Here is an 8,151-nt window from a genome sequence, read left to right on the forward strand (position 1 = left end):
AAAGCACAGAAACAGACATTTTGGTCCAACTCGGCCATGCCAACCAGACATCTAAATTAATCTAGTCCCATTTGTCAGCATTTGGTTCATACCCCTCTAAACCATTCCTATTCATGTACTTGTCCAGATGCCTTCTAAATGTTATAATTTTACCTGGCTCCACTATTTCCTCTGGCAACTTGTTCCACATACGCACCATTCTCTGCATGAAAATATTACCCCTCAGGTCCTTTTTAAACCTTATGCTCTCTAGTTTTGGACTCTGGGAAATTCTCTGGGAAAATTACCTTGGCTATTCACCATATCAATGCCCTTAATGATTTTATTAGCCTCTATAAAGTCACCTCTCAGCCTCCAACGTTCTAGAAAAAATGCCCAACCTATTCAACCCCTTCCTATACCTCAAACCTTCGAATCCTGACAACATCCTAAAAGGAAATGAATGATGAAGAGAGATGGAAAGTTGCACATTCCAAAGTTTAGGACCCATCCAGTACAAGGAATGTCCCATAAGAATGGATAAATTAATATCATCATTGAACTGGAGGCCAGAATAATTAACAAATGATTGTATAAGCAACTAATGCCACTCTTCATCATGTGGTATGAGCTGTCTGTACTGCCCATGATAAGGTAGATTTGTCACTACGATCCTGTTTCAGAGTGGAGATCTGACAGGGTTTACTTCATCTAATGTGGTAGAGAAAATCTAATAAGAATAGTCTCTTACCGCAAGCATGATATAGTTTTGAACGAGTTTATAGCAACTGTGTACATTGATATGATAGACATTGTTACAGAAACTCTAAGGTAGACTCAAACAGTTGGCCATCCCTTTTGAGGTCTAAAACTATTCTTCCACCAAATCCATATGAAATTGTCATAGTGAGTGGTATTGAAAGCAATCCTTTGCATTAACCCTTTCAGTACTTAGATGTGCACTGCAATGTTAACGCATACAAGGCTGTGGGCTTGAAACTAGATCTAAAGTAGTTACATGGTTGTTTTAGACTGGTACAGACACAATGAGCTGATCAGTCTGTTTCTGTATTGTAGATCCATCTAACTCTATGACTGTTACATTCTTATACAACACGTTGGTCTAAAGAAAAGGAGGTCAGGCTGAGGAGAGATTTGAATTTGAAGAAGGGAATTTTAAAATTTTGTTATGTCCTAACCAGGTACCAATACAATTCAGTAAGTATAGATTTAGTTTTTTTGGAAGAACTCCAGTTTACACAGGTTAGAATGTAGGATTCTGGCCAGGAATGTTTGCAGCATTCATATCTAACGAGAACAAAAATGTGGTTGAAGGTTTCAATCATAGCTGAGTCAAGACATGGTGCAGTCAAGTAAAGGTACAGTGGTGAAAACTGATGCTCTTAGTGGCGATATAGTTATATATTTGCAAGTTCAACTCTGAGCCAAATTTAACACCAAGATTGTGAACAGTCTGATTCATCCTCAGATAGTTAGCAAGGAGAGGGATGGAACTGAGACCAAGAGGCAGAATTTGAAGTGAAGTTTTAAAGACAATGGCTTCAGTTTTCCCAATTTTTGGAGTCATAGAGTTGTACAGCACGGAAACAGAACCTTTGGTCCAACTCATTCATAATGACCAGATATCCTAAATTAATCTAGTTCCACTTGCCAACATTTGGCCCATATCCCTTTAAACTCTTCCTATTTGTATACCCATCCAGATATCTTTTAAATGTTGTTATTGTACCAGCCTCCACCACTTCCTCTGGAAGCATAATCCAGACATGCACCACCCTCTGGATGAAAAATTTGCCCCTCAAGTCCCTTGTAAATCTTTTTCCTGTCACCTATGTCCTCTAGATTTGGACTCCTCCATGCCAGGGAAAAGACCTTGACTATTTACCCAATCCATGCCCATCATGCTTTTATAAACCTCTATAAGGTCACCCCTCTGCCTCTGACACTCCAGGGAAAATAACCCCAGCATATTCAGCCTCTCCCTATAGCTCAAACCCTCCATCCCTGGCAACATCCTTATAAATCTTTTCTGAAACCTTTCAAGTTTCACAACATCCTTCCTATAGCAGGGAGATTAGAATTGCATGCAGTATCCCAAACGTGGCCTAACCAATGTCCTGTACAGCCAGAAAATGACCTCCCAACTCCTGTACTCAATGCACTGACCAATAAAGGTAAGCTTATCAAATGCTTTCTTCATTATCCTATCTACCTGCAATTACACTTTCAAGGAATTATGAACCTGCACTCGATAGTCTCATTGTTCAGCAACACTCACAAGGACTTTACCATTAAGTGTATAAGTTCCACCCTGTGCAGCACCTCACATTTACCTAAATTAAATTCCACCTGATCAAGATCCCGTTGTACTCTGAGTAAACCTGTCCACTGCACCTCTAATTTTGGTGTCATCCACAAACTTATTAACAGATATTCATATCCAAATCATTTAAGTAAATGACAAAAAGCAGTGGACCCAGCACCGAACATTGTGGCACACTACTGGTAACAGAGGAATTTCTCATTGAAAATTTAAATCTCATGACAATTCTACTGTAGATCTCCATGTATCCAGACTGCAATAGCATCCCAAAGTGCATCACAATCTTACATTCAGTCTCAGATGGTCCAGAAACTGGGAGATTTAAGCCTATGTGTTTCATTTCATAAAGTTACAAGATATTGGAATCACGGGTAAGGCAACATTTAATCACTTTTGACTGGTGAATTGCCATCTTGAACCACTACATGTGATGCAAGTACATGCACAATGCTGTCATGGAGAGAGTTCCAGGATTCTAAGGCTGTGATAAAGATGGAACAACAATTTCTTCCCAAATTTGGATGGTGTATGACATGGAGGGGAACTTGCAGGCCATGGTGTTTCCATGCACGTTCTGCCCTTGCCCTTCTCGGTGGGAAACATTACTAAAAGTGCTGTTGAAGGAGACTCAGTAAATTGCTGCCACTTTGTGCTGGTTACGGAGCAAGTAAATTCTGAGTGTAGTAGGAGGTGTGTCAATCAAACTAATTGCTTTGGCCTGGATTATATTGTTGGAGCTACACTCAACCAAGTAAATAGAGTGTTCTGTCAGATTCCTAACTTGTGCCTTGCAAATAAAGAGAAGTCTGTGTGGAGTCATTGTTGATAGTCATAGAATTCCTAACTCTGTTCTCTTCTTCCCACCACACATCCAGTTCAATTTCTGGTCAATGCTTATCCCCAGAATTTAGATCCTAGGATTTCAATCGTAGCAGTGTAACTGAATGCCAAAAGGAGACGGTTGAATTCTTTAATGTTAGAGATGGTAATTCGCTGGCACTTGTATGGCACAAATGTTATTTGCCATTTATCATTCCAAACCTGAATGATATTCTGGTCTTGTTCCATTTGGACACGGGTTGTTTTGGTATCTGAGGAGCTTTAATGCACGGAAGGTGATTGCTGAAGCAGTTGAGGATGGTTGTGTCTATGACAGTACCTGAGGAACTATTGCAATTATTCTAAGGTACTTGGTTTTGACAACCACAGCCATCTTCCTTTTTACTAGGTATAACTATAACTAATTAAGAATTATCCCCAAATTCCTGACTACTTTGATTTTACTAAGATGCCTTTGTGTCACCCTCAGTCAACAGCAGCCATCTACCTAACTCCTGAAATTCAAATCATTTCTCCATATTTATTAAAGGCTGTGGTCAGCTTTGGAGTTGATAGGTTCTGGAAAAACTCAAAATAAATGTCAGAAACTAGGTCACTGGTGATTTTATATTGCTTGAAAGCACTGTCAAAACCTTCTTTAATGATTGTTAAAAATCACACAACACCAGGTTATAGTCCAACAGGTTTAATTGGAAGCACACTAGCTTTCGGAGCGACGCTCCTTCATCAGGTGATTGTTGTGATTAGCTGGAATGGATTTGCTCTGTTCTTAGTAGGTACAATCTAATTGAACAGGTTCCGCATTGTCAGGTGCATGCCTGTGCAATAGTTGTGCTGTAACAGCTGGGCTAGTTGGAGGAGGTTTTGAAACTGGTATGTGTAAGGAGACCCTGAACAAAGGCTGTGACCAACTGAGCAAAGTACCCTGAACTGTCTTCCATTGTCAGTATGTCAAGGAGGAATATTGATATTATAGTTCACTTCAATTGTATTCACACCACCTTCCCTGTTTGTAAGTGCCAGCACAACCACAAGTGCATCAAGGATGCAAATTACTGGAACTATACATCGAATCTAGTTCAACAGCATGTATTCCTAACTCTTGAAAACCTGGGTCATGGGACTGACCTACATAGTTTAGTGGATTTCAATTCTTAAATATTAGATAAGGTAGCATTGCTGAGAGAACATCGCTTAAGCAGAGTGGTCATGTCAAATAATTATTGAGAAATTTACAGAATGGAAAGAGGTCCTTTGGCCCTTCATGCTTGTTCCCAGTCATCAATTGTCTATTCTAATCCCATTGTCCAGCATTTGGTCTGAAGCCTTATAAGACATGGCATTTCAGGTGGTTATCTAAATCATTCTGAAATATCTTGAGAATTTCCACTTCTAACTCCCTCCTCTCCCTCTTTAGGCAATGAGTTACAGATACCTACATTTCTCTGAATGAAAAAGATTTTCTTCTAATCCCCTCTAAATCTTCTGCTCATTTATTTTAAAAATGTATCTCCTGGTTATTGACTCTTTCCCTAACGAGAAGAGTTTCTTCCTATTTGTTCTATCAATGCTCTCAGAAATTTTACACTTCAGTCAGGACCCCTCAGCCTTCTCTGCTCTATGGAAAATGACTCCAGCATTTCTTCATAGCTGAATTACTCCAGTACAGGCAAAATCCTGGGCAATCACTTCTAAACCCTCACGAACCCAATCGTTTTCTCCCTAGGGTGTAGCAACCAGAACTGCACTCACTACTCCAGCATGACCTAACTATCATTAAGTATAGTTCCATCATAACCTTCTTGTTCTTGTACCTTGACAAAGGAAAGCAAGTATCTGAAATGCCTTCTTACTTCTCTACCCATCTGCATTGTCCCTTTTGATGTGTATTTTCATGTAAGTAGTTCCTCCCAGTCACTTTGGCTAGATCCAGTCTCACCATATGAAACTGGGACTTCCTTAACCCATTAATTCTGGTCTATGTTTCTCCTCATCCACAATTACCTTTAACCTTACTGAATTATGGTCACTATCACAAAAATCTTCCCCTACCGTCACATCTACCCCTTGCTTGACGTTGTTCCCTAAATGGAGGAGAAAGTGAGGACTGCAGATGCTGGAGATCAGAGCTGGAAATGTGTTGCTGGAAAAGCGCAGCAGGTCAGGCAGCATCCAGGGAACAGGAGAATCGACGTTTCGGGCATAAGCCCTGAAGAAGGGCTTATGCCCGAAACGTCGATTCTCCTGTTCCCTGGATGCTGCCTGACCTGCTGCGCTTTTCCAGCAACACACTTCCAGCAGTTGTTCCCTAAATCTCAATCCAGGACTGTCCCATGTCTTTTAGGACTTCATACACGTAGGCTTCAAAAGATCTCCTGGACAAATTGAGAATTTCACCCTCTCTAAGCCTTTAACTCTGTTTCACACTTCACAGACTGCTGAGTTTCTGTAGATTCTGCTAGTTTCTTAGATCATAGAATCCCTATAGTGTGGTGCCAGGCCACTTGACCCATCAAATCCATACCAACCATCCAAAGAGCATCCCACCCACACACACCCTTATCCCTGTAACCCTGTATTTCTCACAGCCAATCCCTCAAACCTGCACATCTTTGGACTCTGGGAGGGGACCAGACTACCCAATGGAACCCAATGCAAGCACAGTGAGAATCTGCAAATTTGACACACCATATCACTCCATTCCAGATTTCCAGCATCCAAAGTATTTTGCCTGTCGTCCAGGATATCATCTTTCCTAACTTCATTAGTTGACTCCTTGATGAATATTGCAACACCATCTTCTCTTTTTTTTACTCTGGCTGCACCCAAATCCTCCAACCCCCCCACACACATATTCACACATCAACTCTCATCTAAAGATTCTATACACTGGAACATTTACGTAAAGGGGCACAATGTCGTCGAAGGGCCCTCCAATGACTCTAACTATTCTGTCTGATCCTGAACCTCAAAAGACATTTCTACTGATATAATCCATCCTTGATCTCCAGTTGAATTGGGAAAGTGAGTAATGCTCTGTTCCTGAAAACAGGCAGGTACAATCATTGCTCCTGGAGTACCAAACAACAGTTGACCACACACACTAAAATGATGCATGGATGCTATCAATCAATTTGATGGTAAGCTATTACATTTAAAGGAGTCTTTTCCTTTAGATTAACTTCAATGCACAAAAAAAATCCTGCTAATAATGACCAAACATACAAGACTCATTTTTTCTCAGAATGTGTTCCTGGTTATTTTAACAAGTTAACCAACTGCAAAAGTCATTTTGGTTGTCCATTGGACCCCATTCAAAATTTTCATTGTGTTATAACTGAATCAAAACTGACAGTCAGGAATGACTGTAATGAAATTAGTTAGCACCAATTGAATGAAAGAGTAAATCTTTGATTTCAAAGAAAATTTAGGCCGAGGGTTTGCTTTGCAGAACACCATTTATTTAATATCTGCACAATCCTTCCTACATAGGTGGCATGCAGTAAATCAATAATCTCTGCATGAATACCACCCTCAATGGAAAAGGACTGGCTTCTGCAGCATGTGCTGGGGAGAAATGTATGCAGTCTGGGTAAACAGACAGGCCTTCATTATTGAATGTGGGCTAGATCATGCTTGAAAAGGTGATGATGTGGAGTGGCCCATGAGTGAAACAGTAGTATGCAACATTGGCAGGTGGTAATGCTTGTCAGACCTAACCAATCTGCCATTTTCTAGCTTGTGAATGCTGTTACCCAAGGGACTCCCCAGTGACCTTCTTACCACTGGCCTATTAGTAGTCCCCTGCATGGCATGTGGAGAGGAGGGTGTTTTTGACTTACACTCACTCTTCAACTGGAAAAGCAAGTATTGGAATTGATCTGGAAGGGTGGAGGTTTCAGAATAAAGTGGTGCTGGGCTCCTGAGCCGAAACTCTGTCTTTCATGGCATCAGTCCTTGCCAGTTCTCTTGGGTAGCATCACAATGAGGACATGGTGTAGAGAGGGGAGAAAGACTGTTCTCAATAGAAGACCCCACCCGCCACAAGTCTTGACTTCACTTGCTCCCAAATCTGCTAGGAACAAGTGACAAGGAAACAGATGGACCAGTCGGCATTGACTAAGGCATTAGAAGCAGTGGCAGCAAACCCAGTTCTGTTGATCCTGCAAAGTTGTCCTTACTAACCCTTTAGCACTTGTGCCATTATTGAGAGAACTATCCCACTCACCAATGAAGGACCTGCCTAACATTGCAGACTCACAGAACTATGCCTGGCAGACAACACATCAGTCACTACTATCACAATCCATGTAAATGAGCAATAGAATTGGCAGGACAGGCCCAGCAGAGGTGTCACAGGCTGAGGAAGATTACTAGGAAACTTCAACACTGATTCCAGAAGGTGATGGTGAGTTGCCTGTTCAACCGCTGTAGTCCATGGAATTTCTTTACATCTACAGTGCTATTACAAAGGGAGCTTCAGGATTTGAGCCAGTGACAGCAAGGAAATGGAGATATTGTTGCAGGAAAATTGTTTTAGAAAGTAAGGGACATGAAAGTTAGGAGCTAAGAAGCTTCCACTCACTGTGATAAATAACATGTTCCATCTAGTTGCTATCAGATGTTATTGGGGAGGCAATATTGAGGCAGCTCTGGACTGTTGTAGAGCAGACAGCTATATCTTCTACTAAAATTACCATCAGTATGATGTGATCTGTATTTCATAATTAAGATGTAACATACTGAAGACATTTCTCATTTGCTGAAGCTTGCTTGTGGTTCATCGTTCAACACTAGCTACTAGAAAGCCAAAGACTAGCATAGGAAGGAAAACTGGTAGCAGCATCCATCCTAAGGCACCATGCCTTACCATCGCTACTATAATAAAAATGGGTAATTTTTGAGGTGAATGTGTAGCCAGTGCAGTCCTATGCATTTGCCATCTTTGTTCTTCCAGGTGGTAGAGCTTATGGGTTTGTAAAATGTTT

The sequence above is a fragment of the Chiloscyllium plagiosum genome, unplaced genomic scaffold (assembly GCF_037043375.1).
Source record: "Chiloscyllium plagiosum isolate Xiang-an unplaced genomic scaffold, Cpla_swu_hap1 HiC_scaffold_3, whole genome shotgun sequence".
Classification (NCBI taxonomy): domain Eukaryota; kingdom Metazoa; phylum Chordata; class Chondrichthyes; order Orectolobiformes; family Hemiscylliidae; genus Chiloscyllium; species Chiloscyllium plagiosum.